The 15,000-nt window shown below is 32.8% G+C and overlaps 1 protein-coding gene across 2 annotated transcripts in view; it reads right to left on the bottom strand.

Annotated features, from left to right (window-relative positions):
- LOC135225685 (PDF receptor-like) overlaps positions 1-15,000 on the bottom strand; it is a 478,368-nt gene that overhangs the window by 238,198 nt on the left and 225,170 nt on the right. The gene's annotated exons all lie outside the window — the stretch shown is intronic.

Here is a 15,000-nt window from a genome sequence, read left to right as displayed (position 1 = left end):
AGAGACTCAAAATAAGCCCGGCATTGTTGCATCCTGGTCTTCCAATATCCAAACAAAAGCAGCTTACCGAGGCTTTGGTCAGTGGTTTAGAGTTGATCATCTTGCGCAATTTCCTCCTCTGGAAGTTCATCATTTTGCTTCACTCCCAAAAGCAGGAGGTTATTAAAGCACTTTCATAGAGCTTAATAGAAAAAAGGAGCTTCGTTCGAAGTAATTTTAGCCCCGGATCACTTCTTTTGTTAGTGGACTTTTAATACTGATGCTTGTGATGGAATTTTAATTTTGAATTTTTCTTTATTTTTATCCTCTGTTAATACACTGGTAACTTTGATCTATTCTGTACTACAATTTTATCCTTTTAAAAGTAATTACTGAGAGCAACATGAAACTTGGAAAGGATTTTCTGCGTTGTTTTTTACAGCGGCCCAACAGGAACCTACATATGTTATCAATGTCGCTTGATACATTTTCATGTGATATAAAATATAGAAAAAATATAACTATTCCATTGGAAATTTAATTAAATATCTTTATAATTTTTCAAGTACACAAACGACGTTTAAATGTCAAGAATACCTCTCGTTTCTTTGTATGGACTTAAGATCACATAGGCCAACTCACCACGGCAGGCTTAGGGCTGCAGTGTTTGTCAGGTTAGTTACATAGCGAGTACATTAACAATTACTGTAGAATATTATTGAAAATGTAATCATTCCGTCCTTATTTCAACATTTCCGTAAAGGAAGGCTTAATGGCAAGGCAACCAGGTAAAATCATAAGCTACAGCCAATATGAAGCTCACTAGGCCTACCTATTCGAGTAGTCACTTTGTGGATCAACAACCTTCGAAATGGTAATAAAATAAAGTCAACTGAAAAGAGATAAGAGCAGGTCTATAGAATGGGGAGTTGCTCGATCTGTGCGGCACTGAAATCTGCAATATAACTGAGTCCTAGTTTAGGTTAAAGCAAATAAGTTTAGGATGAGGAAGATTAGGTATGTGTCTTCTTTTAGCAAACGTGTGCGGAGGGTCAGAGCGACAAAACTCCTAATCAGTGATGCCAACCCCTCTAACCCTATGCACCCTACAGAAGACAAGTAATTACCCTACATAACTGGAAATTACCCAACATTCTGAGGTTGTGATAATAAGAAATAATACTAATAAAGATGTTGATCAATACAGGCATTGTTACAATTACCCTACACTTAAAAATATTGCCCTAAGGTCTAAAATATTTTACCCTACGTGTAGGCAATTACCCTGCGGTTGGCAACACTGCTTCTAACCCATCCCGATTGCATTTTCCCGAACTGTAACCGAGTACCGTACCTTCCCTGAAAAAGAGGGGCGCCATATTTCAGAATCTAACAATAGAATCTCCCCGAAAATAATCTCATTATGTTTCCCACACCCAAATTAGTCAGTCACCCCACTTCACACTAAACTAACCTAACCTAGGGGCATGAAGAAAAAAAAAAACGGGGCTTGTGCATACTAGTATACATCCTGGGAATTTGCATCCCGATTATCTAGTAGGGCGACGAGTTTTTGTTGTAATTTTATTAAAAGACGCGACTTGGTTACTTAGGATATATCCCCTTTTGGCTAAGGGTAAGGGGGACCTAGGGTTTACTCAGTCAGGTAGAGCAAAGGACCTAGGGTTTTGATTGTGCTTTGATAGAAATGTAAGCCATTCTTTATTGGCTGAAATTTTATATGATTTGAAAGAATTACATTATTGTCTGTGTAAGCTTTGAGATAATAACCAAGCCAGGGAATGAGTTTATCTTCAAAAATACTATCTGGAAAAAAAAAAAAAATCCCTCAAATCCCATAAAAAAAATTAAATTTTCACTTTTAGTTTTCAAACTGGGCCATTTAAAAAATTCTATAAATTGATAATCATTAACAATTAGGATGCTCTTTTTTATTTATTTATTTTTTTAAGCATAATAGCGCATCTAAGTCCGTTTAATTTCTTTTGAATCCAAGCGCACTGGATTTGCATTTTTCATTCAACCTTAATCTATTAATTAGGACAACTCTTTATATAAGAATAATGATCCAGAGGCAACAGATATTTTCAAAAACCAGTTCCAAATGCAGTACATAAAGACTTATTGTAAAAAAAAGGAAATGAATTGAAAACTACACTTACAGAATAAATAAAAATAAACGAAAAGCGACAGAATTCACTACACACAGACACACACAGACACACACACAAAAGACGATATTAAAGCAAAAGCAACGACTTGCCAATGCACCAAATGGAAACTGAAAGGAATGATATGAAAAGAAGATAAAGAAAATAGATAGAAATAACTTAAAAAGTGCCAAATGAAGAGTGAAAGGAAAAATGAAAACAGTGCCCGTTCACAAAAGTGATGTTAAAAAGTACTAAAAGAAAAGCAAAATGTATATCTTGAAAAAAAAGACACGGAATGAAATAATGAAAAATGAATAGTTAAAATAACCAGCAAACCCAATATAAAGGAAGCACTTGAAAAAAAGTACCAAAAGCCAAACAAATAAAATTTTCAAAAGGTGTACGAAATGAAAGGCGACAAGGATTACTTTAAACACTGAAGTGTAGGATATGAAACCGGCAGCGAGAACAAAAGCTACCAGGGAATCGTAAGGTTGTCAGTTGACAGAAAACCGAACGATATTGACAGTCGGATTCAGGTATATCCAGGGCATAAATGGATTGCAAGGAAGGGAGGACTTCGATCTACCTCATTGATTTCTCTTTTTTTTTTTTTTCCCCTCGGAGTTCTTCCATCCAGAATTTATTTTGTTCCAGTTCTGGTACCAACGAAAGACAACCCCCCCCCTTTATGTCTAATTTTATGTTGTTGTCTTTGTGAATATTTTTTGTTGTTGTTTTATGAATACATACATATCAAATTTGCCCCACAGATTTCCTTCTTTCCCAACAGAATTTTTGTTCAACTCTTTTAGCAATTAATAGGATACCCCACTTTTACATCTATGTTAATGTTGTTGTCTTTTTGAATGCTTAAATATTCTCCACAATTGTGTTTCCCCTGAAGATTATTTTCTAAATTCTTGTAGCAATAGAAGAAACTCGCCCCCACCCCCCACAATTTTCTCATACATACAGATGTTCATAGAAAACCGCCTGGCCAACTTAAAAATCATTGTAAGGCGAACAATGTCCAGTCTGATAACCCGAGTGAGAAACAGCAGCAACTCGCTCATACAAAGCATCCTGAAGCCCCGTACACACTATGTATCATGATGCTCGCAGTGTAGTGAAGCAAGAAGATGTAAAATGAAAAATGGGATGAGAAAATGAGGCCTTTGTCCCCTAAAGGACTTAATCTCTGTATTGGCAAGGTGTTCATCTGCAGAATCTGACATTATTATTATATAGATACGGTTACTGTTATTGCTGATATTTTACATTTTCATAATTACTGTGAATATTATCAAGTTGAAGTTTTTCTACTTTCAATTTTCGTATTTAGCCCTCTGGACCTGACTACTATAACCACCTAAGGTCTCTAGCTGGAATTTAAGTTATATAATCAGTGAACTAACTACGTATTTTTTCTCCAGTATTATTACTGATATTACCAGCATTATGATTACTATCTTTTATACTACTTCAGCAATTGTGTGGATATTGCCGTTTATTCATTCTTTGTCATGTTATCTCATGTATCTAGATTGTGTATGTTTCTGTCTATATTTTGTATATTCCATGTATATGACCCTGAGCTGAAATAAAGGATTATTATTATTATTATTATTATTATTATTATTATTATTATTATTATTATTATTATTATTATTATTATTATTATTATTATTATTATATCCTCTAGTTTTTTTAACGAAAATATAAATTTTTAAGCCTAGAGAGGTATGGGTCTCACTCATAAAAATCGAAGCATCTCCATCAGTGTGGCTTTTGCAAAACTACTACATTGGTTGTTATGAATATGTAACACGAAACTAAAGTGATTTTTTGCTACGCGTCTGTATTTTTATGTCCTGCATGAAGGATCGCAGCATTTTAATATTCACGAGGAAGACTCGAAGAATCTCCATGTTTGTTTGTTTGTTTTATGCGGAAAATAAACAATTTTTGTTTGTTAATCGGTGTCACGAACCAACCTAGTTATATGCAATGGACTGCAGTGTCGTGCAGACTAGTTGTCTCTTTCATTGAATAAAGGTTATGTCTTTTCTAAATGGATTTTTAACTGTTTAATAAAACGGAGATTATGTTTATAAGATTAAAGCTATTCAGAAAGACCTTAGCTAAAAGATTACATATTTGAATAATTATGTACACACCCACACACACGCACATTATATATATATATATATATATATATATATATACTATATATATATATATATATATATGTATGTATATATATATATATATATATATATATATATATATATATATATATGTAGAATTTACTGTTCACTTTTTCACCAGATACATAAGAAGAAACTGTATCCCACAAATGCCCTCTTAACTTCTTGATTCTTTGCTCTTATTTTGGATGGACGCTTGTCACTACAAACCCTGAAGATCCAGTCAAAGAAATTTAAAAGAAGAAATTGTGATGTCCTGTCCTGGAAACGAACCCAGGTCCAATAATCACAAAGAGGTCAGGCCGGCAACGTGACCTCTTTGTGATTATTGTACATGGGTTCGTTTCCCAGGACAGGACATCACAATGCCTTCTTTTAAATTTCTTTGAACTTGGATCTTCAGGGTTTGTAGTGACAAGCGTCATCGAAAAAAGAGCAAAGAATTCAAGAAGTTAAGAAGGCATTGTGTCTATTACATTTCAATATATATATATAAATAAATATAGATATATATGATATATATATATATATATATATATATATACTATATATATATATATATATATACACTGGTTCATGTTTGTTGGTGTCTCTGGGACATTATTCCTTTATGGAAACTTAATCCAAATTAATGGATTGGGACGAAATCCACCACTGAAGTATCGCGCAGGCTGAGGTAGTCTTTCTATTGAATAAATATTACGTCTTTTTGAAATGGGGTTTTATATTCTACCGTATACAAATATTTTGATAACCTTTGCTGACAGTTTACATATTGGAATAATTATACATACATACATATATACATACGTACTACTTACATGCACATACACACACACACACACACACACACATTATATATATATATATATATATACACCTGCATTCATAAATTCATATATTTTAAGTGCCTTGTTTTCTCTTAAGTAATTCTCGTTTAAGACTAATTCACAAATAACACTATTACTTGGATGTAACAACCTTCAAACTGAAGTTCTGAAAAAAATGGTAAAAAACACATTTTTATGCCCCACTGATTTGTTTAAGGCAATTATTAACTCATTCCAGCTACTCCTCAAAGGTTCTAAGTATGTCTGTTTCTCTGCAACTCAGGTCATTTAATAAAAGAAATATGAATGGCACGAACTTGCCACATTTCATTGTCGTTTATTATTTTTGTTGTTGCTGTAAACATGATTACCATAAGATTTACAACTCACGTTCCTTTCACTTTGTATGAAAACCCCCACTAATGTAAGGAAACCCCCACTAATTAGTCCTAACTGCCAGAAAAAGTACATGATATAAAAAAAATTATTGGAAACAGACTGAACTTAGTATTACATACTAGGGGAAAACTCCAATAATTAATCCTAACTGCCAGAAAAAGTACTTGATATGAAAAAATAATTACATTATCCATCGACGCAATATAAGCAAAATTTAATCAGTTTATAAAAGTCACTAATAAAAAAAGACAATAACACAAAACAACGTTCATGCAATTCCAAATTGGAAAACATACAGTGAAGCTTTTTTTTTTTATATTGCAACCATAATTCTTCAACACCTACGTTGCGTAAATGTGCTGGCAAGATAAGGGATAAATTACTTACTACCTGTAAGACTGGCCTATGTTCTATAGATATGCTTCTCTGATTAATAATAATGATGATGATGATTATTACTATCATTATTATTATTATGTATAAAAAATCTAATCTATATAAATGATTTGTACAAATATGCATATTAATACAATTCATTTATAAAATTGTAGATTTTTATTGCATAACAGTTTATCACGAAGAAGATTTCAAATAAATAATTAGTCATAACTTTCCCTATAAAACAATCAACTATTCTCTATTAATACAATTCATCTGTATAATTGCGGCTTTATTTTACATAACAGTTTTTTACGATATTGTGAATTTCTTAAAATAATAATATAATAATAATAATAATAATAATAATAATAATAACTAATAATAAATAATAATAACTAACTAACAATAATAATAATAATAATAATAATAATAATAATAATAATAATAATAATAATAATAATAATATCCTTATAGTAGCACGAGTCTTCAAATGGAGAAACAAATCCACATTTATGTAAATGTACATATATTTAAATTTAAAAACAACAAGGAAAGCTTTCGGGATCAGTTCGGTTCCCCTTATCATCGATAAACTGTGGATTTGGTTTCTCAAATAATAGTACAATATAATAATAATAATAATAATAATAATAATATAATTGAAGATCTGCTACCAATAACCATCATTTTCCCTATAAAATAATCAGATATTCTGTCTAATATAGAATCTTCCTCAAATTCATTATTTACCATTCACCAGTTCCCCGCATTTTCTACCTATCAGTCTGCAATTCAGCCCCTTCTCATTTTACCGCATTTTATCGACGGCCTTCCACAAGAGGCCTCGCTTAACAGATAAAATATTTTTCCTCACTTAACGAGAGGAGAGCAGACGAAGCGCGGGGAAAGATTAAGTGATTATATTTTTATATGACGAGCGGAGCACAGGAGGGTGAATTATTAGGCGCTGGAAGGGCCTGGAGATTAGGGATGGGTCTCGACAGAATTGTAGGGGCGGGGAATTTTATGTTTGCTGAATTTTGTGTGTGTGTGTGTGTGTGTGTTAGAGAGAGAGAGAGAGAGAGAGAGAGAGAGAGAGAGAGAGAGAGAGACTAATATCTTTGTTGAAGGATGAAAATTAAAATGAGCTATTAGCTCTGTCATTTATGTTTATTGTATGCATTGGTTTCTGATATGGATGGATATATATATATATATATATATATATATATATATATATATATATATATATATATATATATATATATATATATATATATATATATATATATATATATCTATATATATATATAGTATATATATATAACTGCCAATGGAAAATGGGTGTTGTAAATCCTGGCGTGTTTCGGGTTTATTGCTAAACCATTTTCTTTAAATGGCCCAGCAATAAAACCGAAACCGGTCAGGATTTACAACCCTTTTTCATTACATGACGAGGAATATTTTGGAATGAGACGAAACCTGAGAACCCATCACTAAGCTCTACATTTCTTCTCGCTGTTCAATCAACTAATGGAAAAGTACGCTTTCATTTTTTCCCTAGCATCATATATCCCGGGAAATATGATGAAAGGTTAATAATTTAGTTGGGAAAAATCATAGAGAGAGAGAGAGAGAGAGAGAGAGAAATGGGTGGTTCGTGAAATCATCTGGAGCAGAGAGAGCGCAGATGCTTAATAGCTACATATTGATGAATACCGTAAAATTTAAATAACATAGGTGTCATTGAAAATAACTGTAATGCACTCTGCCAGTACCGTATTAGCAAGGTGAAGAATGGTAGGAAAAAGCTGATTAAGAGGAAGAGGAGGAAGTATCTGATACATAGAGAGAGAGAGAGAGAGAGAGAGAGAGAGAGAGAGAGAGAGAGAGAGAGAGAGAGAGAGAGCTAAGCATATCAGAGGTTACTAAAACCGCTACAACTTCCTTGTATAAAAAGTCGCTTATTAATGTAACCCAGTTTCAGTTTGATTTATGTCGCAGGATTAACATTCCTTTTTCATTGAAGCTTTCTGCTAAAGATATTTATAAGGGTCAATATATTTATGGAAACAATAACAGAACGTATCCTCATTTCACACAAGTTCAACTTAGACGTTCAAACATTTCAAATATCTAAATGTTAGCAAGCTTTTAAAAGTCTTGGGTGGAGTGACCCTAAGAAGACATTGGCAAGATGACATAAGCATATTGGAAGTATTTAATAAGTAAAGTTAGTTTTTGTTACCTTATGAATATTGAAGAAGTGTCCCGAATACCTTTAGGACGCACGACGAAAAAAATAGTAGAAAAAACGTCTCCATTTTCTCACAAACGTGCGCGTTGAATGATAAAAATTTTGAAAAAAATATGGTAAAATGTTTAAAATTCCAAGTGCAAGCGTGGTGCGCAATTTTTTCTGTTCTTTTTTCGCAGTTAACCTATTTTTTTTTTATCGACCAGGCAGTGTTCTACATACAAATATAAATAATTGCACTGAGATATAAATAATTATACCGAATATATGAAGTTTTGCAATTGAGTGGATAGGAATATTATGTGAGTTCAGCGTTAAAAATAGTGTTCGGAATAAGACGTAATAACTATCATACTAAAATAATAATAAATAAAATACATTTTCCCTATTTCCTATTAATAATAATAATAATAATAAAATATGTTTTCCCTTTTTCCTATCAATATTAGACATAAAATCTGTTTTCCCCTATTTCCCATCAATAATAATAAATAAAATGTTTTCCTCTATTTACTATCAATAATAATAAATAAAAAGGTTTTCCTCTATTTACTATCAATAATAATATATAAAATATGTTTTTCCCTATTTGCTATCATCTAGAGGAGTCGCAATTTTCGATATCCTGGGGATCTGAGAGAGAGAGAGAGAGAGAGAGAGAGAGAGAGAGAGAGAGAGAGAGAGAGAGAGAGAGTTAAGCAGATCAGAGCTTATTAACACGAGAAAAAAAACTACAACTTCGCGAGAAAAAGATGCCGCTCCAAATCGCCCAATTTCAGTTAGAACCTTAGTCGTAGGTTCAACATTCCTCCTCATACATTGGTGTTTCTTGCTATAGATATTCGTAAAGGTCAAGATACATATGGAAACAATAAAAGAACGGGTCCCCATTTCACATTTGTTCACCTTAAATGTTCAAACATCTTAGTATCTAAATTTTAATAAGCTTAAACGTCTTGGGTGGAGTGACTCTACGAAGTCACTGAGAAGATAAAAAAAAAAATACTGAAAATATTAAGTTCAGTTCGTTCACGTATTTACACGAGAGGATTTTTTTTATCTCATAAATATTGAAGAGGTGTTCTGACTTCCTCTAGGATAAACTTTGGGAGGGGGAAAGAAAATCTCTCTCTTTTTGCACAAAACCTGCGCGTAGAATGTAAAAAAAGAAAAAAAAATTACAGTTCGAGTTCAAGCGTGGTGGATAGTCCCCGCTTTTTCTTGTTATTTTATAGTTCCTTTTCTGTTAATCGAAACATAGAATACATATATATATATATATTATATATATATATATATATATATATATATATATATATAATATATATATATATATTATATATATATATACATGTATATATAAATAAATATATATATATATATATATATATATATATATATATATATACCAGCGGCTCTTAAATGTTTTTTTGGCCCATGCACCCTTTCACCATATGTCAGAATGTCAACCCCCCCCCCCCCCCCCCCCACCCCCCCGCCCCCCCCCCCCCCCCCCCCACAAAACCTTTCGAAAACTGTCTGCCTACAAAAAAGTGCATTCCAATAATACGCAATAAAATACTAACACTAAGGCACAAGCTAGCGGAGATATAGACCAGCGTGACCTCTCAGTAGTGTCGACTGATATACATTGCGTTTTGTGCGGTCCTAGAGCCAGTTTGAACCTGGCAATCTGTGGTCACAATCCGGGCTCCCTACCCCCCTTGAGGAGGGGGCGTTCTCCCCTGGTTGAGAACCACTGTTATATACGTATATGAATAAATCACTACAATGTATACTGCCAAATTTTAATAACAACTCAATAAGAATATTATAGAAGTTACATTATATGTGGAGAGAGTAAGAGATAAGGAGAGAGAGAGAGAGCCAAAAATAGTAATTCTCTCCGTCTTTTTTTCCTACTTCTTTTTTATATATATTTCTGTCGCTGTGCACAACAGTTATGGCTACTTTCTTTGTTGCTTTTTACAAGGTACAATTGAGTGATGCGCTAAAGTAATATACTATATTAAGGTTTTAAAGTACAAAATACAACTAAAAAAACACGTTTAAATGGTATAATCATAAAGATCTTTAAAACATTTTAGATGTTATAAGACGTAAGTCACAACACGTTCTCTTTATAACGAACGAAGGATATTTACTATGCCAGTCTTGAGCAAACTCTCAGATACAGTCTAACTTTACACTAAATTTCGAATAATGTAGATCAATCTTTCAGAGGTTGATGACCTGGCATTTCATACCAAACCAGGTCGGGAGGTGACGAGCGAATTCAAATGAGTGAACTCAGATTCAACTTCCCACACGTCAACCAGCGCCTCAGTGGCGTGATTGGTATGGTCTTGGCCTGCCACCTCGGTGGCCGCGAGTTCGATTCTCGGGCATTCTACTGAGGGGTTACATAAAGCCGTTGTTCCCGTTGCTGAATAACCACTTGTTCCATGCAACGTAAAAAACACCATACAAACAAACAAACAAACAAACACGTCAACCGATGACCTAGTGACTTATTTGTACTGAAGCTTGTTACGTATTTAGTTATAAGGTTGTTTTTTATACATTCCTACCGATGACCCTAATCTACGCTGGTTAGTAGTACTGGATATCTACTTGTCAAAAACGCATTTAAAATAAATACCAACAAAAATAATAAGTTTTTAAACACTATATCTATTTCTTAATTTTAAAAATGCAGAGGAGCATAGGTACACTGTTTTCCTCCTCTCTCTCTCTCTCTCTCTCTCTCTCTCGTCTCTCATCTCTCGTCTCTCTCTCTCTCTCTATAATATATTTATATATATCTATATAATATTTATATTATATAATATATATATATATATATATATATATATATATATATATATATATTTCTATATACTATACATATATATATATATATGATATATAATATTATAATTATATATATATATATATATATATATATGTAGATATATATATATATACATATATGTATAGTATATATATATATATGATATATATATATATATATATATAGTGTGTATATATTATATATATGTGTATATATATATATATATATATGTGTGTGTGTGTGTGTGTGTGTGTGTAATACGTAACGAGAATTATTCTTTGACTTGAATTTTGAACACAAAAAAGACAAAAAGTCGCAAAGAATTAGGTAACGAGAATTATTCTTAGTATTGAATTTTGAACATTAAAAAGACAAAAACTAGCAAAGAATTACGTAACGAGAATTATTCTTTGACTTGAATTGAGAACTCAAAAAAGACTAAGTTTAGCAAGAGAGAAAAAAAAGACCCATGTGAAATAAAAGTAATTCGACCACTTTCAAAGGGAAGCAAACAAAAGATCATGCATGAGGCTAAAAATGAAAACTTTATATTTTCGGGAATTTGTTTTTCTTTACGTTTAACTGGCTCAGTTTGCTCGCAATATCGGACCAACAATAACAGAGTGATACAGAATAAATTAAGCGATTTAAATGCATCGTATGCCAAAATAAAATAGCAAGAGAGAGAGAGAGAGAGAGAGAGAGAGAGAGGAAAATTGAGAAAGTGGATAACAGGCTCGTTGGAACTGTCATTGTAATCAATTTCAACAGAAACGGGCGAACATAATTCTGTAATTACAATTGGATGTAAGAAAACAAAATCCATTGAGATGATGAGGGAAGGAAAAATGGCAAAATGGAGAACAATAGAAGAAAAAGCTATTGGAGGCCCACAAATGGAATGAAGGGAAAACTAAAACTACGGAGTGGAAAAAAAAATAATGTACTCCAGTACCACTCATTGTATTCTGCTTTTTGGTCTTGGCGTGGATTTATGCCAGTTTATATTATTCTTTTAGCTATCTCGTGCTGGGAATCTCTGTGGAGTTGTTGGGACACGAAATATGCGAGGGGTTTCGAGCTATGTGATCTTGTATGTAACAACTGTGCAACAGGTGAATTTATGTCATAGATAGTATGCCATACGGAAGGAAGGGGGGAACTGTGATATATTATTTCATTGGGTGTTATTCACAAAGTATATGAAAATATATATATATATATATATTTATATATTATATATATATATATATCTATATATATATATATATATAAATATATATATATATATACATATATATATCTATATATATAATTATTATAAATAAATATATATATATATATTTATATATAGTAAATATATATTATATAAATATATATTATATATACTCATATATATATATATATATATACACATATGTATATATATATATAATATATAATATATATATATATATATATATATATGTATATTCGCGTTATATATATATATATATATTCAATATGGCATGGAGAAGGGCGCAGGAACATATACACATCCATTTGATACATTTATTGTCAACGCGTTTCTGACCATGGTCACATCATCAGGACATCTATATAAAAAGGAATCCTGAGCACATAATTAAAAGAAACATATATAGAAGCATAAAGAAAACTTAAAATGGACAAAACTTAATGGAAACTAAGTTGAACTTAAATACTGAATCACACTTAAATACATTTACACATTAAAAACCAAGCTTAAAATGATCCTTAAAAACTAAACTTAATAAAAGAAAAAATAAAGGTAAAAACGAACTTAAAATGAAGAGCAAGGCGCACCTCTCAAAATGACAGAGACAAACGCACTAAAAGAATACACAAGAACAGAAAAAGAAGGCGGACAAATATATATATAAAAAAAAAAACAAGCTAGTTATGCTATGAACAGGGGAACAGCCGATGATTGGCAATTTAACGAAGGTACAATTCTCTTTATTAGCAGACTTTCCAAGAGAGCAGTTCTCCAGGTTCCTTGACTTGGCCAATTATTTTAAAAGTTGTCATATTTGAATCGATGTCTTTGCAACTTCTAGCGTGCGATCTATGGATTGGAAAGTTCGGGATTAGACAATCTGCAGCCCGTACGATAACTCACGCCCATGTGAGAATCGGCCCTGACCTTGAGGAGACGCCGAGTCGAACCAACGTAATTCCCGGAACTACATCCGGGGCACTTGTACTCGTATACGACGCCCGACGTCATCAAAGGACAGAGCCGATCCTTGAAGGGAAACAAAGAGCCAATAGTTTTAGGATTTTTTGGAATTAATTTTATATTTAGAGCACCAATATGATTTTCAATAATTTTAGCACACTGCTTGGCAAAGTTTTGATTGGTGGGTAAAAACAAAAGCTTGCGTATATAGTAAGTTTAGGTACGTTACATTTAGGTGTTAAGGGTGCAAGTTTTTTATCAAGAACTTTCTTAATAACCTTAAGTACTAGATGGGCAGGGAAACAGTTGTTACGGAAGTAGTGCTTAAGGAAGAGAATTTCAGAATGAAAAGAGAGCCAATTAGAAGTTAGAGATAGAGCCCGATGTACCAAGGTATGCACAGAATTAATTTTAAAATTAATAAAACAAAAACTATAAAAATTGGGAGCCGAGTCCGGTGAATGTATCTTTTCCTAAAAATGGTCGTGTTAAAATGATCATTGTCCTTAGTAACTACACATCAAGGAAAGCCAACTTACCGTCTTGTTCTTTTTCAATAGTAAAATTAATATTATTATGGAAGTTGTTGGCTAGGTTTAGGAATCTGTCAGCATCATATTCATTTTTCAATAGAACGAATGTGTCGTCTATATACCTGGCGTAAAATAGGGACAGAAGGACAAGGGGCACTCCTCCATTACTTGCTCCTCCAGGGAGCACATGAAAATGTTGGCAAAGGTGGGGCCGAGGGAGACCCCATCGCCATCCCATCGATCTGTTTAAAAAGCTGGTTACTAAAAACAAGGCCGTGTCCAGCACGGCTAATTCTAAAAGTGTTTTAAAAGATTCATAATTAAAATTACAATATATAAAGTCAGGTGTAGGGAACAATTTGGTTAAAATAAGATCAATGGTCTCCCTCACAGGAACGTTGGTAAGAGGGAGACCATTGATCTTATTTTAACCAAATTGTTCCCTACACCTGACTTTATATATTGTAATTTTAATTATGAATCTTTTAAAACACTTTTAGAATTAGCCGTGCTGGACACGGCCTTTGTTTTTAGTAACCAGCTTTTTAAACAGATCGATGGGATGGCGATGGGGTCTCCCCTCGGCCCCACCTTTGCCAACATTTTCATGTGTTCCCTGGAGGAGCAAGTAATGGAGGAGTGCCCCTTGTCCTTCTGTCCCTTATTTTACGCCAGGTATATAGACGACACATTCGTTCTATTGAAAAATGAATATGATGCTGACAGATTCCTAAACCTAGCCAACAACTTACCATAATAATATTAACTTTTACTATTGAAAAAGAACAAGACGGTAAGTTGGCTTTCCTTGATGTTTTTAGTTACTAAGGACAATGATCATTTTAACACGACCATTTTTAGGAAAAGTACATTCACCGGACTCGCTCCAATTTTTATAGTTTTTTGTTTTATTAATTTTAAAATTAATTCTGTGCATACCTTAGGTACATCGGGCTCTATCTCTAACTTCTAATTGGCTCTCTTTTCATTCTGAAATTCTCTTCCTTAAGCACTACTTCCGTACAACTGTTTCCCTGCCCATCTAGTACTTAAGGTTATTAAGAAAGTTCTTGATAAAAAACTTGCACCCTTAACACCTAAATGTAACGTACCTAAACTTACTATATACGCAAGCTTTTGTTTTTTACCCACCAATCAGAACTTTGCCAAGCAGTGTGCTAAA

The sequence above is a fragment of the Macrobrachium nipponense genome, chromosome 13, assembly GCF_015104395.2.
Source record: "Macrobrachium nipponense isolate FS-2020 chromosome 13, ASM1510439v2, whole genome shotgun sequence".
Taxonomy (NCBI): Eukaryota; Metazoa; Arthropoda; class Malacostraca; order Decapoda; family Palaemonidae; genus Macrobrachium; species Macrobrachium nipponense.
This window is presented reverse-complemented; position numbering and strand designations above follow the sequence as displayed.